This window comes from Cervus canadensis, chromosome 8, assembly GCF_019320065.1.
Source record: "Cervus canadensis isolate Bull #8, Minnesota chromosome 8, ASM1932006v1, whole genome shotgun sequence".
NCBI classification, from domain to species: Eukaryota; Metazoa; Chordata; class Mammalia; order Artiodactyla; family Cervidae; genus Cervus; species Cervus canadensis.
The window spans coordinates 73,797,871-73,822,739 of NC_057393.1; the positions used below are offsets into that span (position 1 = coordinate 73,797,871).

The 24,869-nt window shown below is 36.6% G+C and overlaps 1 protein-coding gene across 3 annotated transcripts in view; it reads left to right on the forward strand.

Moving 5' to 3' along the window:
- Positions 1–24,869, forward strand: part of JMJD1C (jumonji domain containing 1C) — a 302,362-nt gene that overhangs the window by 127,337 nt on the left and 150,156 nt on the right. Inside the window, exon 1 of one of the 3 annotated variants that reach the window (XM_043476850.1) lies at positions 20,982–21,059. The exons of the other annotated variants lie outside the window; for them this stretch is intronic. The gene's annotated coding sequence lies outside the window, so the exon portion shown is untranslated. Of the gene's footprint in view, positions 1–20,981; positions 21,060–24,869 lie in introns of those variants that run through there. 3 annotated transcript variants of the gene reach the window in all.

Sequence of the window (24,869 nt, forward strand, 5' to 3'; positions counted from 1 at the left end):
GTGATTAGCCTCCAACTAATAATAAAAAAAAAAAAAAGGTTGAATAAAAAAAAAATTAGGAAATAATTTGGTATTTTAAAATACGATTTTATTGTTCTAATTTGCATTTCTTTAATGGGATGAATATTTTTTATCATATTTATCAGCAGCTTGTACTTTTGTGAACTATTTTCAATTACATATTAGAGTTTTGTGTTTTTCTAATATGTTTTGTGTTTTTTTAATATGACATTTAAAATATTATTACAGATATATTTGTCTTGTGGTTTGCTCAGCTCGTTTTAGGAGAGAAATTTTTTTGAATTGTATGTTTATTATATTTAAAGAAAGTCTGTCTAATGTAATGTCATACTGAATTCAGGTAGGACGTGTCTTCCTTTCTGTTTCCTTTGTTTGTTCCAGGGAGCTGTAAAAATTAATAGAACAAATAATAAAAATCAGAATGGATGGTATAGGATAGAAAATAATCATTTTAACTTTCTTAAGACTTTGCAAACATTCATTTATGTGTAATATAGGTTACTAAGATTCTGTTATTTATTTGTTCACTAAAGTGAAATTTACTTAAGGAAATCTACAGCCAGTAGTTATGAATTTGAGAGTTTTAAAATTCATATAGCAGAATAAAATATTGTACATACAAATTGGAGTTATTTTAGGGAAACATGAAGCAGCAATAGGATGAAACATAGTGGAGAGTTAGTTTTATTTCTTACTCTCTACAGATTTAATGTTTGTGATTGTTTGCACAATATCACTGCTTTCTTGTTCTTCTGTACCTAAATATATTTGTGTTATCTTCTTTCCAGTTGTTTTCACACCTCGTGTGGTACCTGTTAAATACTACATATTGGTTATATTATCTAGTTTACTCCTTATTCTAAGAAATCAATAGAAACCAGCAAATATACCTGCTGGTTTTTGGAATCATGACTTAAAAGAAAATCCTGTTATCTCATTAACCTATTCTAAAGTTTACATTAAAATTTTTAAAGTAAAATGTCAAAAAAAAATGTGGGATAGTAAAGTAATACCTAGGTTACTTCTCTGAAAGTGTCTCTTGTCTCTTTCATCTTTCTCCCCAAGATCTCAGTAGCATAGCATGTATTGAAGCACCGCATGTATAACATACTGAAGTGGTGTCTTTCTTTCTACTTGGTCCTGTTCGATCAGGGTACCACCTGAGGCCATTCCGATGATAGAGGCCAGGGTAACTTACATAAAAATGTAAGTTACTTAATATGTTGTTAAATTTATTTTATTTTTTAATGAAATAAAATACTCACGAAATCCCATTTATCTGCACCAGGGAAAGAAAGTGTTGCATTCATAATTGAAATCAACGAGTTGCCTACCTAACTGGGTTAGGGCCCTGGCTCCATCTCCTTTAGGAAAACCTTCTGTGGGGAGTGGGGCTTTGACCCTAACCTAGCTGGGCTGTAACACTGCTGCATTTTCTAAGGGGCTGAGTTTTCTGCTACTTTTCTGCTGGCCCAGCCTTCCAGACCACCCCATCCAGAATTAATTTCACTATCTTGTGCTCTTTTAGAACATGGTTTTTGTAACTCTGTTTTAACAACTGGCACATTCTACTTTGTATTATACCTATTTGTTTACATGTCTGTCTTTCTCTAATAGATTGTAAGTTCTTTGAGGACAGGATCATGTCATGGTCATCTTTGTATCATCCTAGGACTCTAGCAGAGTGCCTTACCCATGTTAAGACAGTGAGTGAATGCTTAAAGTGATGAATTTACCCTATCCCAACTAGTGAAAAAGAACCCCACTAGGAGTTACAGCAGATTTCCTGCCTGTTACTTTATATTAAGATCAGAGTATAAGAGAGCATCATCAGCCCGTTGTAGTAATGTCAGTTACAAGTGTTAAACATGGCAAGTAGTTATAAATAAACAGCAAGAATGTTTAGAATAAATACCCTTGTTCTAATCAAATGCGAATGTGATTCCTTAAGTTTTCATAGGGGGAAATGAAATATCTTCACTGTCAACTAAAATTTCCTATCTACAATGATGATCTGAATTTTTGGAATGAGTTTTAAGAAGCTCTGACTTCTCTTTTTTCCCAGTGCAACTCTTCCTTCACTAAATAAGTTATTCTGGATTGGTTTGACCCGGAATTGTGATCAGATCATAAGCATATAAACCTTCATCGGTATATTTCCTTTTGGTTATTTTGCCTAATGAAAATGCTTTTTACTTTTTGCCTAGAAAATGCTTTTCTCTATTTTGAAAGAAACCCTCTCAAGGTAGAATAGAACTCACCTGTCTTTGGGATACACTTGGCATTTATGTCCAGCTCTTATGTTGCCAGACTTGGTTAGATTATGACTTTAACCAAATTTTACTGAAATGTGAAGATATGCCATATTCTGGTAATTGAGCTTTGACATAAATTTGTTTAGAGAGTTTTTACATATTGATTGTTGCATTTTCAGAATTAGAATCCTTAGTTTTATAGTTCTTTGTACTTAGTAAATAATGAAATAATATACCTTTAGGATTATTATTTCTCAGGAAGATAAAGCATTTTATGAGATTAAATTATATATAGTAAAAGATTAAACTTTTTAAATGAAAAAGTCTAATACTAAGAAGGATTCCAATGAATAAGCATGTCTTTCATTTCTTGTGTGTCATCAAATGACATAATTTGGGGGGAAAGTATTAAGTTGCAAGAACCATAAAGAAGTTTCTACTCTTTGATTAATTAATTCTTCTCTTAGGAAATTATCCTTATAAAATAATTATTAAAAAGTAAAAATTTTTTTAATAAGTAAAAATTATTTTAGTTCATCCACTGTTTATCAGATACCTAGGATGAGTCATATAGTCATGCAGATAGAAAAATTAAATGCATAATGTTATGTGCAGGGAGTTGTTCATTAAGTCCTATTAAAGAAGAAAAAAGGAAACAAATATCTGAGAATTTGTGAGTGGTGTTGAATTAATATTCTGAGAGATTAGTTAGTTCAGTCACTCAGTCGTGTCCAGCTCTTTGCAACCCCGTGGCTTGCAGCACGCCAGTCTTCCCTGTCCGTCACCAACTCCCAGAGCTTGCTCAGACTCATGTCCATCAAGTCGGTGATGCCATCTAACCATCTCATCCTCTGTCATTACCTTCTCCTCTGGCCTTCAGTCTTTCCCAACTACAGGGTCTTTTCCAGTGAGTCAGTTCTTCGCATCAGGTGGCCACAGTATTGGAGTTTCAGCTTCAGCATCAGTCCTTCCAATGAACACCCAGGACTGATCTCCTTTAGGATGGACTGGTTGGATCTCCTTGCAGTCCAAGGGACTCTCAAGAGTCTTCTCCAACACCACAGTTCAAAACCATCAATTCTTCAGCGCTCAGCTTTCTTTATAGTCCAGCTCTCACATCCATACATGACTACTGGAAAAACCGTAGCCTTGACTAGACGGACCTTTGTTGGCAAAGTAATGTGTCTGCTTTTTAATATACTGTCTAGTCTGGTCGAAGCTTTTCTTCCAAGGAGCAAGTGTGTTTTAACTTCATGGCTGCAGTCACCATCCTCAGTGATTTTGGAGCCCCCCAAAAATAAAGTCTGTCACTGTTTCCATTGTTTCCCCATCTGTTTGCCGTGAAGTGACGGGACCGGATGCCGTGATCTTACTTTTCTGAATGTTGAGCTTTAAGCCAACTTTTTCACTCTACTTTTTCACTTTCATCAAGAGGTTCTTTAGTTTTTCTCCGCTTTCTGCCATAAGTGTGATGTCATCTGCATATCTGAGGTTATTGATATTTCTCCCAGCAATCTTGATTCCAGCTTGTGCTTCATCCAGCCCAGCGTGTCTCATGATGTACTCTGCATATAAATTAAATAAGCAGGGTGACAATAATCAGCCTTGACATACTCCTTTCCCAATTTGGAACCAGTCTGTTGTTCCATGTCCAGTTCTAACTGTTGCTTCCTGACCTGCATCCAGGTTTCTCAGGAGGCAGGTCAGGTAGTCTGGTATTCCCATCTCTTGAAGAATTTTCCACAGCTTGTGATCTACACAGTCAAAGACTTTGGTGTAAACCATAAAGCAGAAGTAGATGTTTTTCTGGAATTCTTGCTTTTTCGATGATCCAACGAATGTTGGCAATTTGATCTCTGATTCCTCTGCTTTTTCTTAACATCTGAAAGTTCACGGTTCGCACACTGTTGAAGCCTGGCTTAGAGAATTTTGAGAATTAACTTTTCTAGTGTGTAAGATTAGTGCAATTGTGCAGTCGTTTGAACATTCTTTGGCATTGTCCTTCTTTGGTATTGCAAGATAATCTGAAAGATTATGCAGTTTTTAGATTATAGTTATGAATACTTTAGAGAAACATGAACAAATAAAATTTAAGTAGAAATATCTTGATTATAGTGGTGTTAAAATTATCAACATGATTAGAAAGTATTATATAGTAATCAAAATCATCCTTCAAAATGGAAGGTTAATGCCTAGTGATAATTTCTTTTTAATAAAAACAACTGTTGTTTTCCAAGAAAGTAGAAATTCTAATGTAATCAGTTTATCTGGCAGTTTTATTTTGGAGATAGTTTTCTTCACATGAGTTAGTTTATTAGTTTGTTTTAAGTTTCTGTTAATATATTTTGATATCTGCTTTTTATATTAATGCAACATTTTAAAAGTCTGTTTTTAAAAGTGAAAAGAATTAAGACTTTCTGTTAAAATTGACAATTGAAACATTGACCAAGTAAAATATAATAAGTATTATTTAAGATTTTGTTTTAATTCTGTCTAAATTACTGTTTGCTCAGAATTTTACATGGCATGATGTGACCTTGGAGATCTTCTAAAATAGATTTCGAGAATGCAGTTGGCTGAAAAAGACAGCAAAAGCCTAGCAGCCATCTAGGAAGGCAGTGTATTAAAGAACATAAGCCTTGGTGTTGGATTTCCTGTTTCAAACCTCTGTTGTGCCCTTTACTCTTAGTATCTGAATGAACTTCAATAATTATTCTCCCTATGTCTCACTACCTTCATAATAATAGTACTTACTATGTAGAGTTGCAAAGGTTAAGCAACAAGATTTATAGATACAAACCTCGGAGCAATAAGGTCCTACTTTATAGCACATGGAATTATGTTTACCTTACACTTTACACTGTGGTAAGGTGTAATAGAGAAGAATTTTATACAGACACACATATGTATACGCACAGACACATATTTATATATGAAAGTGTTAGTTGATCAGCAGTGTCAGACTCTTTGACCAGTCTGTGTTGCAGAGGAATTTGCTATGCCGCTAACAGAATTGACTTTTGCGCAATATATCAGATCCTATTATGAACAGGCTTAGTTATAACTGGCCCTGACTCATTTTATTGGAATTCTTAAGTCAGTTTGAAACAGTCACTCTGTGTCACTCAGTTCACAAGCTTGTACTAAGACTGTTTATCATTGTGTGGGGTTGGATATTATCGATAGTAAGGTTCACTTCTCTCTTACAGGCAGTACACAAGGAGTAATGAGAATTATATTAATTACATTAATATTAGAACTATATTTTAAGATATGTCTTATTGTGATCAGTCATAGGGCAAGGGCAGTCATAGTGTCTTGGTACAAATTGCAAGCACCCCAGAAGAACTTTAGTAGGTGTAGAGGTCTATAGGAAGCCCATGGGTGTGCTGTTGAAACCTTAGCAATTAAGATGGAGGGCCATTTTCCCAAGTCTGTTTTGACTTCATTCTGTCAGATGGCCCTTTTGAGTCAGAGTACAAGTTCTTTCCCACTCCTGGTGCCTAGCTGGCATTATTTGTTGAGTCTGCCTGACCCATTTCATTAAAAGCTCATTTTTATAGGCCTTCCTCTCTGGCCTTCCTCGTGGAAGAGAGACCCTCTAATCTGCTTATTCTAGTTAGTAAAGTTTTTCTTCCCAGGCTTGACCAGGTGTCAGGCCTAATGTTGCTTTTTCTTTCTTTTTCGCTGTTACGGTTACTACTAGTCAAGGAGTTCTGTAGTTAACTCATTTAAAAACTTGTGCATGTATGTATTCAATGTGCCAGATCTCTGTGAGTTAGATTCGTCCTCCTAAATTCCACTGCTAACTTCCAGCTCTGCTACCTGGTGGTTGTCTGGCTACAGTTGTATACCGTGAATGGTCCTTTGGCACCATGAATCAGAAGGTTTATCCTCCCCTACCCTCTCATTCTTTTTCTCCCCAGACTACATGGTTGAGGTAGTTAGCACTTGTCATGCAAACCCCACTTTGGACATCAGCTGCACCAAGCTCAGTTAACTGCACAGCTTTGAACAGTCTTTACAAGACTGCTCTTACTTCTGACATCACTGCAAATTCAAGGGTTTTTGAAAACTATCGTTAGGGTCAGTAATTTGCTGGTGGGGACTCAGAACTTACTGAAAACTGTTACGCGCCAGCCTGTAGTTTGTTGCAGAGAAAAGGTGTAAATGAAAATCTGTCAAAGGTACAGAGTCCCATGGAGCTCCTGATCACCCCTCTGTGGAATCATGAATAGCATTATCTCTTCTTGACCACAGTGTTTAAAAATTTGCAGGAAAAGCTAAGTCAAGCCCTTGGTTTTGATTGTTTTTACTGGGACTTGATAACAAACTGTTCACATGGCTGACTTAGTCTGTAGCCCCTCCCAGAGGGACAGACTAATACCTTTTAATTATCACTTCCTTTGGAGGTCACAACTGATAATGTGTGGCTCAGAGTCCCATCATAAGGTCATAGTGATTTATTCTCTGGATAAAATTCATTTTTCACTTGCTCAATTATGTCCAACTCTGCCACTCCATGATCTGTAGCATGCCAGGCTTCCCTATTCTTCCCTGTCTCCCTGAGTTTGCTCAAACACATCCATTGAGTCCATGATGCCATCCAACCATCTCATCCTCTGTTGCCCCCTTCTCCTCCTGCTCTTAATCTTCCCCAGCATCAGGGTCTTTTCCAGTGAGTCAGTTCTTCACATCAGGTGGCCAGAGTATTGGAGGAGCTTTCAGCATTAGACCTTCCAGTTAATAATCAAGGTTGATTTCTTGTAGGATTGACTGGTTTGGTCTCCTTACTGTCCAAGGGACTCTCTGCATTCAGTTGAGTGTGTCTTCCCCTTTTTCTTTTGCCTTTCACTTCTCTTCTTTTCTAAGCTATTTGTAAGACCTCCTCAGACAACCACTTTGCCTTCTTGCACTTCTTTTTCTTGCAGATGGTTTTGGTCACCACCACCTGTACAGTGATATGAATCTCCATCCATAGTTCTTCAGGTACTCTTGACTATCACATCTAATCCCGTGAATCTATTAATCACCTCCCCTGTATAATCATAAGGGATTTGATTTAGGTCATACCTTTATCGGAGAAGGCAACGGCAACCCACTCTAGTACTTGTTGCCTGGAAAATCCCATGGACGGCGGAGCCTGGTGGGCTGCCGTCTATGGGGTCACAGAGTTTGACAGGACTGAAGCGACTTAGCAGCAGCAGCAGCAGCAGCGTACCTTTATGGTCTGGTGGTTTTTCCTGTTTTCTTCAGTTTGAGCCTGAATTTTTCAATAAGGAGTTCATGATCTGAGCCACAGCCACTTCCACGTCTTGTTTTTTGCTGACTGTATAGAGCTTCTCTATCTTCTTCTGCAAATAATATAATCAGTCTGACTTAAGTGTTGACCATCTAGTGATGCCCATATGTTGAGTCGTCTCTTGTATTGTTGGAAGAGGGTGTTTGGTATGACCAGTGCATTCTCTGGCAAAACTCTGTTAGCCTTTGCCCTGCTTCATTTTGTACTCCAAAACCAAACTTTCCTTATTAATCTAGGTATCTCTTGACTTCCTGCTTTTGTATTCAAGTCTCCTGTGATGAAAAGGACATGTGGTGTTTTTTTTTTGGTGTTCGTTCTGGAAGGTGCTGTAGATCTTCACAGAACCAGTCAGCATCAGTTTCTTCAGCATCAGTGATTGATGCATAGATTTAGATTACTGTGATATTGAATGTTTAATAATTTATTAAAAACCTTTATATCTTAAAATTATTTTGGAGTCGTTTTCTTGATGGTTTGACCTTCCCATTATAAGTATTCGCCCATATATGTCTTTTTTTTTTTTACAGTTGGAATTGCTTGGGATTTTTATTTTATTGCTATATAATTGAAAGCAGCCAAAAGCAAGTAGCCATATAAAATATAGATAGATATTGTTGATTATATTTTCTTCTTGTCCAGAAATATGATTGTTAGTTTACCATGTGTTCTCATTGAGAAATTATATTTAGCTCTTGAATGGAAAAACTCTACTTTGGTGTTGAGTTTTAGATGTTTGCCTCTTTACAAAAGTAGCTTCCCTTTCACTGTATATTTTTTTAGTTTATAAATGGTTGCAAGTAACTTAAAATGCAGCAGCATTATATATATGTTACATGATAATTTCATTCATTCAATATATATTTTAAAGTTTGCTACATGCTAAGCATTATGTAAGTACTGTTAATCCAACAAGTATGTTCCTTGCTGTCCAATACATAATTATTTAAATGCACCTGTGAAGAGTTGTGTGAAAAATGCAGATTTCTCTTGATAGTGTTTTAAAGTATATTTATTTTTACTTACTGTTTGAAAAAATATGATGTAAGTTTTAGTTACTTTTTTACATGTAATAGTATAAGTAATAATAACATTGTTTGAATTTTGAGGTCTTAGAAACTTCCAGGAATTTTGTCAGGGTTTTTACATTATCCTTTTGAGGTAGATATGTTTATTATCCCTATTTTATAGATAAGTAAACTTGAGACATGGTATGGTTAACTGAGGAAAGAAGTAACTGTCTATTGAAAAGTTCAAATAATTATGTAGAAGTGATAATCTTTTCTCATTCACTTTCATATATTTCCCATAGGTATCTCTAGTTAACAGATTGTCCTTTTAGAATTTCCTACTTTTCTTCCTCCCTTCTTGGTAAATGGGCTCCAAAAGTCTTGTTTCCAAATTAAATAGGTAACTTACAGTGCATGTAGTGCCTTATAAATTAAGTGTGATTTTGATATCTTAAGGTCATTAATTTGAAATAGTTAATGTGAACCATGAAAGATTGGCAAGCCATTGTGACTTCTGAACTGGGTAAGCCCAAAGATAGTTGTGATAATCTTGGGGCTTCCCTGTGGATTTCAAAGAATATAAGATGGTTTCCAAGGTCTTTTTTAATTTTCAGGAGAATTTGAAGGTAAGGTATAGCAAAAGAATTCACTTTCACAGTGAAAAAAAGGGGGGCTGACTTTTTTGGGTGAAGAAATAGTTATAGATTTAGAATTTTTTTTTGTCATTTTGAATGTACGTCTCCTACGTTTGATTTAGTAATGCCTGGAATTGTCTGGTATACGCTCCTCCACCTGGTATTATGGCATATTGTATGTGTGCAGACAAATCTTATCTTTTATAATCTCTGAGGTAGAGTCAGTAATATATATGTAGTAGTGGTATATATGGGTTTGGATAAAATCTTTTGCAGTCCTTTTCTTACTGTGATGCAGCACTGTTATGTACAGATACATAGTGTAGCCCTAATACTACTATAATTTTAAATTTAAAATAAATGCTATTTATGTTTTTTTTTTCTCATTGGAGTATTTGGAGTCCATTTAAATATAGCATATCTGAAGAACATTAATTTTGGAACACCAGATGAATTTTGTTTTAGAAAAGCAGTGATGCATATAGTCTCCTATTTCAGCTGAATTATGGTGTTACTGGGCTTTAAGTCGGCTTGCTTTAAAATTTCATCACTGTGTAGTACAAATAAAGTTGGGCCTGCTCCACTCCTAACTTGGTATGTAATTCACTCAGTGTCTTTGTGACACCATAGACTGTAGCCGGCCAGGGTCCTCTGTCCATGGAATTCTCCACGCGAGTATATGGAATGGGTTGCCATTTCCTTCTCCAGGGGATCTTCCCAACCCAGGGGTTGAACCTGGGTCCCTTGCATTGCAGGCAGATTCTTTACCATCTGAGCCACCACACCAGGAAGCCCACTAACTTGGCATCCCTCTCATTATTACATATTATCAAAAGTTAATGCACATGAGCAATACACGATCTTTTTTGAATAAGTAGCTATAGAAGAAATCACAAAACAGAACAAAGCTTCAACAAAATCTTTCCGTCTTTGTCTTAAACTAAGAGCTACTCTCATGCAGCTGCCCCTCAAAAATATTTTGCATGCTGCTCAACCTTTGACCTTTCTTCATCCACAGACTGCCTGAATCTTCCTCTTCCAAAAGGAGCTTTATACCCTTTCACTGTTTGAAGGTTTTTATAAATGGTTTGAAAGCATTAGGGATCTTTTTGGTAATGGAACAATTCTATATAATGGTTGTGGTGGTGATTACATGAATCTGAACATAGGATAAAATGGAATAGAATGCATGAATCTGGACATAGGATAAAATTGAATAGATTGCATGCATGTGCACACACACAGATATGAGTACATGTAAATCTGGTGAAATAGGATTTGTAGTTTGTACCAATATCAGTTTTCCTGGTTTTGACATTATATTATAGTTCTATCAGATGTTACATAAGAAAGTAGATGACTTTTGTTTTAGGCAGTTTCCTATGAAGCTATAATCATTTCAAAATAAAAAGAAAAAAGTAGGTCACAACACATGTGAGAGAAATTTGAGAAACACTTTCATGCTTTTTATTTTTTTAAACAAAATTTCACTTCTCAGCAAAGTTCTATAAGGCGTTTGTTTTTTTAATTAAAGTAGATTAAATTTTTGAAAATTAATATAAAAATACTAATACAAATTGCTGAAAGATTAGGAAGTGATAAAAATTGTAGAATAAACTAAAGAAATTGAAAATTCAAATAGAATATACTCTGAACAATAAAGGTAGTTGAAAGTAAATGTAAAAGTTAACTAAAATAGTTAACTTATTTTTAGAAATAGAGGAGAGTGGAATTATATGAGTTTATATAAAAGTCCCTGTCCATCATGCTCATCTCAATTGTAATACATAAAATAAAAGCATAACATTATTAATTTCAGAGGTCTGAAAATCAAAGATATCTGGTGACAGCCTTTCTCTTTTCTCTCAGTAAAAGAGGGAAGTTCACTGCTGGGACAGTGAATTCATAATGACCTTCTTTACATCATTTATTGTATTTGTGATTAACTTGTACTTAATGTTTACAGTTAAGTATGTGATTACTATAAAAATGTAATTTTGATAATGATTTTAGAAAGAATTCCCAGCATTCCTTGGTTCTCAAGAAAAGTTAGTCACTTACAAATATATTTTCCAAATGAAAATCTAGTTTTTACCTGCTTTCCTTAGAAGTCTTAAGTGTCTTCTAATCTTAAAAAAAGAGCAAACATCCATTTAGCAAACATGCAAGATTTTGCATGATCTTGCCCCTCTCATCACACATCTCCATCCTCTGTTGCCCCATGTTCCTCATAGCCCATCCATGTACTTTTCTTTGAATTCCTAAGAAACAGCATATTTTCTCCTGCCTTGGCACATTGTCTTATCTCAGCTTTAGAACACTTTCCCAAATAACTTGATTTATACCTCAGATATTACTTCATTTCTTCATGGAAGGGCTCTATACTCATGGTCTAAATTAAGAAAAGTACTTAGTAAGTTTTTGTAATGTCTTTTATCAATCACAGTTAAAATTTTTACGTTTTAATTTTATATATTTTATGTGATTATGTGATGAATGTCAGTCTGCTGCTAGAATTTTTAACTCATGGGGGCAGGGCTATGCTTGTTCTTGTTCAACTTTGCCATCCCTCTCCTTTGTTAGTGAAACAGTGAATTAGACTTAAAGTACAATTGATCACACTCTCCTTTTCATTTGTTTTTTACTGTTTAATTGATTTGTCTTTGTGCTGTATTTCCTTTGATGTGTCTTGTAGTTCGCTTACTCTTTTCAGTGATATTTAATAAGCTTTTAACCATCCATTGCTCTTATCAAAAATTTTCAACTAAGGGGACTTCTTGGTAGTCCAGTGCTTATGATGCCCTGCTTCCAACGCAGGGATGCAGGGGAATGTGGGTTCGAACCCTGGTTGGGGAACTGAGATCCCACATGCCTTATAGTGCAGCCAAAAAATAAATAATTAAAAAAATTGTTTTCAACTTGTCTGTTTCTTGTACCTAGAAGTTCTAACTGATTCTAATTCTGCTTGTGTTTCTTGTAAATGGTAAAAAAAAATTGTTTTTTACACATTTCAAGCTTTTATATTTTTAAACATTCACAACTTGTAATTATTCTGTGTTAAACTATCTGTTAATTCTCATGTCTTAAAGTTTTTACTGTTTGCTGTCCATGATACTTTTTTCTTAGTTAATTATTGACTCTCCACACCCCCTTTCCAGGCTAACATGGTTGGGGGATTTTGTGAGAATATTGTGAGGCCTAGAATAAAGGTAGAGAGGATGTGCTGTTGAGTCTGCCACATATCTGGAGTAGCACCATTGTGATGGTCTTCAATCACTTTAAAGACAGCAGGTCATGTTGGAGAGTTCTGACAAAATGTGGTCCACTGGAGACGGGAATGGCAAACCACTTCAGTATTCTTTCCTTGAGAACCATGAACAGTATGAAAAGGCAAAAAGATAGAACGCTGGAGATGAACTCCCCAGGTCGGTAGGTGCCCAATATGCTACTGGAGATCAGTGGAGAAATAGCTCCAGAAAGAAAGAAGAGACAGAGCCAAAGCAAAAACAACACCCAGTTGTGGATGTAACTGGTGATGGAAGTAAAGTTCAATGCTATAAACAGCAATATTGCATAGGAACCTGGAATGTTAGGTGCATGAATCAAGGCAAATTGGGAGTGGTCCAGAATCACTGCAGATGGGATTGCAGCCATGAAATTAAAAGACGCTTACTCCTTGGAAGGAAAGTTATGACCAACCTAGACAGCATACTAAAAAGCAGACGCATTACTTTGTCCACAAAGGTCTGTCTAGTCAAGACTGTGGTTTTTCCAGTGATCATGTATGGATGTGCGAGTTGGACTATAAAGAAAGCTGAGCACCGAAGAATTGATGCTTTTGAACGGTGGTGTTGGAGAAGACTCTTGAGAGTCCCTTGGACTGCAAGGAGATCCAACCAGTCTATCCTAAAGGAGATCAGTTCTGGGTGTTCATTGGTAGGACTGATGTTGAAGCGGAAACTCCAATACTTTGGTCACCTGATGCTAAGAGCTGACTCATTTGAAAAGACCCTGATGCTGGGAAAGATTGAGGGCAGGAGGAGAGGGGGACGACAGAGAATGAGACGGTTGGATGGCATCGTCTACTCAATGGACATGGGTTTGGGTGGACTCCGGGAGTTGGTGATGGACAGAGAGGCTTGGCGTGCTGCAGTTTATGGGGTTGCAAAGATCGGACATGACTGAGCGATTGAACTGAACTGAAACAGGAGATGGCAAGAGTAAACATCGACATTTTAGGAATCAGCAAACTAAAATGGACTGGATGGCTGAATTTAATGCAGATAACCATTATATCTACTACTCTGGGCTAGAGTCCCATAGAAGAAATGGAGTAGCCATCATGGTCAACAAAAGAGTCCGATATGCAGTACTTGGATGCTGTCTCAAAAACGACAGAATGATCTCTGTTCGTTTCCAAGGCAAACAACTCAATATCACGGTAATCCAAGTCTGTGCCCTGACCAGTAATGCTGAACAAGCTGAAGTTGAACGGTTCTGTGAAGACCCACAAGACCTTCTAGAACTAACACCCTCAAAAGATGTCCTTTCCATGATAGGGGACTGGAATGCAAAAGTAGGGAGTCAAATACCTGGAGTAACAGGCAAATTTGGCCTTGGAGTACAGAATGAAGCATGGCAAAGGCTAATAGAGTTTTGCCAACAGAATGCGCTGGTCATAGCAAACACCCTCTTCCAACAACACGAGAAGACTCTACATATGACATCGCCAGATGATCAGTACCGAAATCAGATTGATTATATTCTTTGCAGCCAAAGGTGGAGAAGCTCTATACAGTCAGCAAAAACAAGACCAGGAGCTGACTGTGGCTCAGATCATGAACTGCTTATTGCCAAATTCAGACTTAAATACAAGAAAGTAGGGAAAACCACTAGACCATTCAGGTATGACCTAAATCAAATCCCTTATGATTATACAGTGGAAGTGAGAAATAGATTCAAGGGATTAGATCTGATAAGAGTGCCTGAAGAATGATGGATGGAGGTTCATGACATTGTACAGGAGGCAGTGAACAAGACCATCCCCAAGAAAAAGAAATGCAAAAAGGCAAAATGGTGTCTGAGGAAGAAGAGAATGGAAGGGCAAAGGAGAAAAGGAAAGCTGTACCCATTTCAATGCAGAGTTCCAAAGAATAACAGGAAGATAAGAAAACCTTCCTCAGTGATCAGTGCAAAGAAATAGAGGAAAACAGTAGAATGGAAAAGACTAGAGATCTCTTCAATAAAATTAGAGATACCAAGGGAGCATTTCATGCAAAGATGGTCACAATAAGGGACAGAACCGGTATGGGCGTAACAGAAGCAGAAGATATTAAGAAGATGCGGCAGGAATACATGGAGGAACTATACAAACAAGATCTTCACGACCCAGATGATCATGATGGTGTGGTCACTCACCTAGAGCCAGACATCCTGGAATGTGAAGTCAAATGGGCCTTAGGCAGCATCCCCATGAACAAAGCTAGTGGAGATGATGGAATTCCAGCTGAGCTATTTCAAATACTGAAAGCTGATGCTGTGAAAGTGCTTCACTCAGTATGCCAGCAAATGTGGAAAACTCAGCAATGGCCACAAGACTGGAAAAGGTCAGTTTTCATTCCAGTCCCAAAGAAAGGTAATGCCAAATAATGGTCAAACGACTGCACAATTTGCACTCATCTCATACGCTAATGCTCAAAATTCTCCAAACCAGGCTTCAATAGTACGTGAACTGTGAACTTCCAGATGTTCAAGCTGGATTAGAAAAGGCAGAGGAACCAAAAATCAAATTGCCAACATCTGTTGGATCATCAAAAAAGCAAGAGATTTCCAGGAAAACATCTGCTTTTGCTTTATTGACTATGCCAAAGCCTTTGACTGTGTAGATCACAACAAACTGTGGAAAATTCTTCAAGAGATGGGAATACCTGACCTGCTTCCTGAGAAATCTGTGTGCAGGTCAAGAAACAACAGTTAGAACTTGACATGGAACAACAGACTGTTTCCAGTTTGGAAAGCAGTATGTCAAGGCTGTATATTGTTACCCTGCTTATTTAATGTATATGCAGAGTACTTCATGAGAAAGGACTGGAGGAAGCACAAGCTGGAATCAAGATTACCGTGAGAAATATCAATAACCTCAGGTATGCACATGACACCATACTTACAGCAGATAGCAAAGAACTAAAGAGCCTCTTGATGATAGTGGAAAAGGAGAGTGAAAAAGTTGGCTTAAAACTCAGCATTCAGAAAACTAAGATCATGGCCTCTGGTCCCATGACATCATGGCAAATAGATGGGGAAACAGTGGAAGCGGTGCCAGAATTTTATTTTGGGGGGGGCTCCAAAATCACTGCAGATGCTGACTTCAGCTATGAAATTAAAAGACGCTTTCTCCTTGAAAGAAAAGTTATGGCCAACCTAGACAGCATATTTAAAAGCAGACACATTGCTTTGTCAATAAAGGTCCGTCTAGTCAAAATTATGTTTTTTCCAGTAGTCATGTATGGATGTGAGAGTTGGACTGTAAAGAAAGCTGAGGGCCGAAGAATTGATGCTTTTGAACTGTGGTGTTGGAGAAAATTGTTGAGAGTCCCTTGGACTGCATGGAGATCCAACCAGTCCATCCTAAAGGAAATGAAGTCCTGAATATTGGAAAGACTGATGCTGAAGCTGACACTGCAATTCTTCGGTCACCTGATGTGAAGAACTGACTGATTTGAAAAGACCCTGATCCTGGGCAAGATTAAAGGCAGGACGAGAAGGGGATGACAGGATGAGGTGGTTGGATGGCATCACTGACTTGATGGACATGAGTTTTGAGTCAGCGCCGGGTGTTAGTGATGGACAGGGAAGCCTGGAGTGTTGCAGTCCACAGGCTTGCAAAGAGTCGGACATGACTGAGCAACTGAACTGAACTGGTCTGATGGTCTTAGATCACTTTAAATTCTAAGCTTAAAAATTTTTTTTTGTATTACTAAGTTAATGTGAATGAGTCCATGTGAGGGCTCATTTCATGGTTACAACTTCAGAGAAATTTTTTTTAAGTTCTATTTGCTCACTACCAACTCAGCTTTCTTTGTAGACCCAGGAAGGTAGAAAGAGTAGGGTAGTTTTACTCTGACCTCAAGGTTTGGTTTGTTAGCCTGCTTTGTGGTTCCAGGTTTGTGCCGGTAAGTCTCTTGCTAGCCTTCTATCTTTGATCAGACTGTGGCTTTTGCGTTGTTATTACTTCTCCAGAATCTCTATAAACTTCAGCTCAAGTTGCCCCCATTCAGCTAGTGCCCTCAGAGTAAGTCTATATGCATGTCCTTTTTTAAATATGAGGATTTGGAAGCAGCTGAAATTAATATTTCTTAGGAAATGCAAACCTAAAATTAGATTTTTACTGATTTAATCTATACTTTCAAATTATTCATATGTAGATTGTGATTGATTGTGAGCTTTACAGTCTTTTCCTCATATAGATCTCTTCAATTCATGTCATATGTTGGTGGTGCTGCTGTACTGAACTTAATATGACATTGAGAATGTGAAAAACAGTTGTTTTAAAAAATTGTTGACATATTAATTGCAAGTAACATGGTAGAATGATTTTCAAGTTAATAGTAAGGTTTTAAAATACATGAAAAAGAAACATAAGAAAGCATTTAGTATGTACTTTTCAAAGTAACAGGAAAGATTGAAGTGTGCATTTGTGAAGTAACTTTCAAACATGTGGGGAGTTCTTTTCAGATAAATAGTTAAAAATATTCCTTTTGCATAATTTTATAGGTACAGATTTTTGTGATGTTACCAGATGCTTATGATACTGAAGTAATAAGTACTTTCCCTTTTTAGTTACAAGCTAGATCGCTTATAATGTTAAGGATTTTTAAAACCCTAAAGCTTTAAATAGTATGTTTATTTAGAAACTCTTTGCCTACCATCAGTTCTTATTGCTTGAAATCTGTTATTATTCTAGTGCATTTAGGGTCTTACTAAATTTATTACCTTTCCCTCCTACCTCCCATAATACTACATTCTGTCTATACCTGTTTATGCTTAGCACTTCCGAAAAACAGTATACAGTTCAACATCTCTGTTCTTTTGTTCATGCTTTTTCCTCACCTGTAAGCACTTTTTATCTATTTCTGCTCATTCAGTTCAGTTCAGTTGCTCAGTTGTGTCCTACTCTTTGTGACCCCATGAATCACAGCATGCTAGGCCTCCCTGTCCATCACCAACTCCGGGAGTTTACTCAAAACTCATGCCCATCGAGTCGGTGATGCCATCCAGCCATCTCATCCTCTGTCGTCCCCTTCTCCTCCTGCCCCCAATCCCTCCCAGCATCAGGGTCTTTTCCAATGAGTCAACTCTCTGCATGAGGTAGCCAAAGTACTGGAGTTTCAACTTCAGCATCAGTCCCTCCACTGAACACCTAGGATTGATCTTCTTTAGGATGGACTGATTGGATCTCCTTGCAGTCCAAGGGACTCTCAAGAGTCTTCTACAACACCATAGTTCAGAAGCATCAATTTTTTGGCGCTCATTAAATTCCTACAAATTCAGAGTGATTCGTATTCGTCCATCATTTCAAGAATTCCATTGATTGTAATTAGAGAATCTTCTTTGTAAATACGTAGAAGTCTTTTATAAGAATATTGAATATTTTTGTTAAGTCCTTGCAGTCTAATTATTTCTGTATATGCTTGCTTTCCATATTTTTCTATCAGCATTTTGAGGATGATAGTTAAAGATGTTTTGTTTGTATTTTTAATTTCTCTTTTCCCAGGAGATTCCCTTAGAGGTATCTCTATCTCCAAGCTACTAGAGGATAGTATCTTGAATATCAATGACATATAGGATGTGACAACACAGCATTATTGATAACTTTTTACTTTGTATGTGTGTGTTAGTTGCTCAGTAGTGTTTGACTCTTTGCAACCCCATGGACTGTAGCCTCCCAGGCTCCTCTGTCGATGGAATTCTCCAGGCAGGAATACGGGAGTGGGTTGCCATTCTCTTCTCCAGGGGATCTTCTTTACCCGGGGATCCAACCCAGGTCTCCTGCATTGCAGGCAGATTCTTTACCATCTGAACCACCAAGGAACCCCTTTTACTTCATACCAGGTACTTTTAAAAGTATCATCTAATTAAATCTTTGCAGCTTTTTATCATCTATATTTTGCAGATGAGATAACTGAAGGTATAGATGAAAGCAACTTGTCTGGGGATCTGCAGCTTGTGATTGACAGACACGGGACTAAAGCATAGCCTATCCACACTCAAGGTCCTTATATTTTACCTAGTAAACTATTTGTAGGAATGAATCATACTTATGGATTATATAAAGCATCTTATTAGTCATGCTGTGAACTCTGGACTAGTCTTAGTTTAAATAACTAGTACATCTCCATAGTCTTCGTGGTGTGAGATGATGACATAAATTCTCATTGCTGACCCACTGACACCTGCTTTAGTTTGTCTCTTGGTGGAAATACCAACACTTTTTTTGGTACTTTGATGACACTTGAATGTTTTCTTAACATTATCATTGGTTAGCAATACTTTGGGTTGCTTTGCTTTAAAATTGATAATACTTAGTATTATGTCTTAATTTTCTTTTTTATAAACTTCTTAATATTTGTTTTTACTATGGTGATTTCATGATAAATGCTTTGGGCTCATATTAACATATAGTTTTCTTATGAAAGATTTTTTTCTGCACAAGAAAGATATACATTTGAAGGTAACAAGAATCCAGGCTACATTTTAGCTTAGAGAATAAAATGTTTTCTGTTTCTATCCCCTCTTTGAATTTGGAAGCAGAAAAAAATTGCATGGCGCAATTTCTGGGTTTTAAATGTTCCTGCAACTTTAATGCTGCTTTATACCAGGAGGAAGTGAGAAATTGTTATAGTATTGTCCATTTATGGAATATATTTTCTTTATTCAGTTCTATGTTTTTAGCCACTTCACCTAAATAGCTACTGGGCTGAAAATGGAGGTTCTTGACTTTAATTAGGTAACTTGTTTATTCACATATTAGTTGTGGTCAAGTTTAAGCTTAAGCCTTGGAGTTGCCATACTTTTTACAGAGGCCATTTGAAATCTCACTGAGGTTAATGTTTTACTGAAGATAGGTAAGCAACCTCAGCTAACTCCTAGGAAATCTCATTTCTCATTTACAGTCGTATAAATCATTAACATTTTCCTAATATGGTTTTACATCAGTACTGCTGACAGCCTTGAAACCTAAATCTGTGAGTGTGTGTTTAACATTTAAATGTAGGCCTTTTATTTATCCTCATATTTGTCTTTATCATTAGTAGTTTAAATGTAATGATAATTAAAAATAACTTCGTATTATCTCATTAAGTGAAAGCAAGTTGTACTGTTTGACATATAGCCTTATATTATTTTTTTCAAAGTAAGTATAAGATACGGGAGAGAAGTTAATACATTTTTGTGTGTACTTAAATACTCCTAGAGGAACTCCACAAGGGCGCATAAGAAATCAGTAATACTGGTTATCTTCATGATACTGTATGTTTCAAATAGGTCTGTTTGTTTGAAGAATAGATATATAGATAAAGGAATGGAGGGGCAAAGGGATGGAATTTCCTCTGCATATTGTCTTATGTATTTTGAGAACCGTTCAAATATATGGTCTATTAATTTTTTTTTTCCGATCATCTGTTTACTCATTGACCTCTGTGCTTTTTTGTAACTGAAGTTAAGAAACTCATTTCCTTTGTTTCTGATTGAATGTTCGTATATGGGGGGAAAAAAGCCCTTAAATCAGAGATTAGATTATATATATGTATATACATACATACACACACATTGTATAAAAATTTGTTTTTCGTTTTTTACCTTTTTCCATACTGCGGAGTCATAAAGGTTTGTTGAAAATGTCACCCTTCAGGGGCCAACTTTACTTTTGGTATGAAAATACAGTTGGAATGCCATATCATGTAGGAGCACCTAAATCCAGACATTTTTAAACTTTCTTTTCCCCAAAACTGAAGTTCTCATTAGCCAATGAATTTTGAACTAGTTTTTAAAATAATATTTTAATATAACTAAATTATGATGTGAGAGAGAAGGGGTAGTTTACTGTGACACTGATTTTCTAAGGTAATTTGAAATAGGAGCAAAATAGGAGGAAATAGGGGTTTCCATGGTATCTTAGATGGTAGAGTCCGCCTGAACTGTGGGAGACCTGGGTTCGATCCCTAGGTTGGGAAGTTCCCCTGGAGAGGGGCTTGGCAGCTCACTCCAGTATTCCTGCCTGGAGAATCCCTGTGAACAGAAAAGCCTGGTGGGCTACAGTCCATGGGGTCACAAAGAGTCAGACATGACTGAAGTGACTTAGCAGCAGCAGCTGAATCAGACCATCCCTGTTCTAGGTTACTTATTAGACCAGTGCAAAAATTGATTTCAGACATGGTAGTTACCTTAAATATAAGGTCATAGAAAAATATCTGGTAGCTCAGAAAATACTGGATTCTTGAACTATTTAGTTGATATCCCATGTAATACAAACAAAAAAAAAATGTAGTGGTTTTTTCTTTTAAAGATTTAAATACGAAAACATGAATTACATTTGATAATCTGCCTGTAAGATATATGGGAGGCCCCAAAATGTTACATATATTTATATTATTTTTTAACTGTGCTGAAAAGCACCTTCTTTGTTGAAGATAACAGTTTTTCTGAAAACTGCCTTTTTCCCTTCAGTATCAGAAAACCTGAATGGCTTTCTTTTGTATTGCAGCATCCTTCTTTCTCCTAGTCTTTGATGATCAGATCAAGGATGGACACCTAGCCTGTATATTGCTAAACTTGGAATAATGTGAGTGGCCCTCTTTGAATAGGTACACATACAAGTTTTAGTTTTTCTCTAGTATGAAGCTTCAGTCTTCAAAAAAGAAGCAGCAGTGAGAGATGAAGAGGACCGTTAACGGTTCTTAACAACTCCTAGGTATAGATGTAATCTGTGAGACCCTCGTCTTTTGTTCCTTTTTGGATTCTGAGATGTCTGTCTAATCTTATAATTATTTTATCCTCAAGTTACTTTTCTGCTATTTGTGATGAGAAGTACTCTTTGTTGTTTACATTTCAAAATTTGTGATTTTATAAGGATTTCTACTACATAGACACATTCCCATTTCCCAAGTGACTAGCCTGAAGAAACAAACTGGTTCCTAGGACATCTGAATCAAATACACAGAAAGTCACAGTACTTCAAAATGAAGGTGACTGATTACAATCTTTTAAGTTTATAAAATCAAGGAGAATTGAACAAATTTTATAAGAGCCCATTTTTTAAAGACTCAAACTTATCTCCTATCCAGGTTAAGTCAGGTCTCCTTACTTAGTACCTCAGTGGCACTCAGTATTAATCTCTTTAATACTGCAGTTATCTAAGGGTATGGAAATTATTTTTATTTTTTCTGTAGCTTCAAAAAATAACCATAACTAGGTTGTATGTGTAACGCACAGCAGGCTTTTTTCTAAAACAAAACCTTTTTTTCCCAGCTTTTATACTTGTAGATTTGCTTTCTGTGCATAGCCCTTACTTATAAAAATTTTATCTTTTGAAAACAGTCCCAACCTAATCCCTAGTACAGTCTTCACATCTTTCAGCCTCCAGTCCTTATGTATTCTCTTCTTTTCCTTTATATTTACTCTGCCTTTTTCACTAAAAATCATCCTATCCTTTATATAGGTAGTCAAGGAAAGACTGAGAAGTTGATGAGTCCCAAATTGTTAGGAAGGAGGCGAGAAAGGTATAGAGGTCAGTTACTGGAGAATCATCATATATTAACTTTGTTTCCCCCCTGATTTCACTGTTGTATGCAAATTAGACATCATCTATATTGTCCTGTGAGTCTGGCACAGTGTATGTATTTTTTGATCAACTCTTTGCCCATTTTTTAAAAAATATTTTAAAATATTAAAAACTTATTTTTTGATAATTTAGAGTGGACAAAGCTGCATGTTAGTACAAAGTAGAGTTTTACCTTATACTTGTCATCCAGTTTTCCTCATTGTTAAAAATTTGCATGACCATGATATAATTGTCAAAACCGAGAAGTGACATTACCGTTGAGACCTTATTTAGAGTTCATCATTGTTTACATCAATGTCCTCTTTGTGTTTTAGGATCAGTCCAAGCTACCACATTGCATTTGGTTGTCAAGTTTCTCTAGTTTCCTTTAGTTTGTGACCATTTCTCAGTGCTGTGGACTGAACGCTAGCGTCTCCCCAAGTTCATATTTTGTAATACCTGCAGAGTGATGATAGGAGGTGAAGCCTTTGGGAGGTGATGAGACTAAACTCTGCCCTCATGAATGGGATTAGTGCCCTTATAAAAGCAGCCCTAGAAAGCTCCTTTTCCCTTTTACTACTTAAGGACATAGTGAAAAGACACATCTATGAGCCGGAAAGCAGGCCCTCACCAGACATTTGCTCAAACCTTGACCGTGGATTCCCCAGCCTCCTAAACTGTGAGAAATAATTTTTTTTTTTATGCTCCCAAGATACAGTATGTTTTATGCTCCCAAGATACGGTATGTTTTATGCTCCCAAGATACGGTATGTTTATATCATAGTGAATAAACTAAGGCACTTCTGCCCAGATCTAGATCATAGAGGTTTTCTTTTAAAAGATTCATGCTTTTTAATTTTATATTTAGGTCTACCGTAGAAGGTGGTTTTTGTTCATGGTACAAGGGAAAGGTAGAAATTCTTTTGTTCTTGGGAAATGAATATCCAATTGTACCAACACCATTTGTTGAAAAGACTTATTTTTCCATTGAATTGCTTTGGCATCTCTATTGAAAATCGCTTGATATATGTGTTGCTTTATTTTTGACTTCTAGTTCTATTTCATTAATAGTAAATGTCTTGATTGGAAGCAATAGTATGAACTCTTTGTTTTATTAAAAAATCTTACATATACTGGCTTACCACATTTCCTTTTTTGTTCCATTATCGCCTCACAGGCCTAATTCATTTCTGTCTAATCACCTTTTACTCTCCATATTAACTACATCCTGCCTAGTCAGAATGGCCATCATCAAAAAGTCTACAAACAATACATGCTGGAGAGGGTGTGAAGAAAAAGGAGCCCTCCAGCATTGCTGCACATGAGTGCTCAGTCATGTCTGACTGTTTGCAACCCTGTGGATTATAACATGCCAGGCTCCTCTGTCCATGGAATTTTCCAGGCAAGAATACTTGGGTGGGTTGCCATTTCCTACTCCAGGTGATCTTCCTGATCCAGCCTGTACTGCTGGTAGGAATGTAAATTGATACAGCTACTACGGAGAATGTGTGGAAATTCCGTAAAAAAAGTAAAAATAGAACTGCCATAAGATCCAGCATTCCCACTCCTGGGCATTTTCTCTGGATATGTCCAGAGAAAACCATAATTTGAAAAGATACATGCATGTCAATGTTCATTGCAGCACTACTTAAAATAGCCAAAAATGGAAGAACCAAAATGTCCATTGACAGAGGAATGGATAAAGAAGATGTGGTGTATGTATGTGTGTGGGTGTATATATAATATACACACACATAATGGAATATTATTGAGCCATAAAAAATATGCAAATAAACTATACTTCAGTATAAAACAGCAGTTAAATTTAAAAATAAAGCAATGCTATATTCAGCAACATGGATGGACCTAGAGATTATCATAATAAATCCAGTAAGTCAGAGAAAGACAATATCGTATGATATCACTTATAATTGAAATCCAAAAAAATGATACAAATGAATTTACTTACAAAGGAGAAACAAACTCACAGACTTAGAAAACAAACTTATGATAACCATCCCAAAGAAAAAGAAATGCAGAAAGGCAAAATGGTTGTCTGAGAAGGCTTTACAAATAGCTGAAATGAGAAGTGAAAGGCAAGGGAGAAAGGGAAAATTATATGCAACTGAATGCAGAATTCCAGAGAATAGAAAGGCGAGATAAAAAATGCCTTCTTAAGTGAACAAAGCAAAGAAATAGAGGAAAAGAATAGAATGGGGAAGACTAGAGATTTCTACTAGAAAATTGGAGATACCAAGGGAACATTTCATGCAAAGATGGGCTCAATAAAGGACGGAAACAGCAAGGACCTAACAGAAGCACAAGAGATTAAGAAGAGGTGGCAAGAATATCCAGAAGAATTGTACAGAAAAAGTCGTAATGACCCAAATGACCACGACAGTGTGATCATTCACCTAGAGCCAGACATCCTGGAGTGTGAAGTTAAGTGGGCCATAGGAAGCATTACTACAAACAAAGCTAGTGGAGGTGTTGAAATTCCAGCTGAACTATTTCAAATCCTGAAAGATAATGCTGTTAGTGTGTTGCACTCAGTATGTCAGCAAATTTGGAAAACTCAGCAGTGGCCATAGGACTGGAGAAGGTCAGTTTTCATTCCAATCCCAGAGAACAGCAATGCCAAAAATGCTCAGACTACCGCACAGTTGCACTCGTTTCACATGCTAGCAAGGTAGTGCTCAAAATCCTTCAACCTAGGCTTCAGCAGCACATGAACCGAAAACTTCCAGATGTACAAGCTGGATTTAGAAAAGGCAGATGAACCAGAGATCAAATTGCCAACATCTGTTGGATCATAGAAAAAGCAAGGGAATT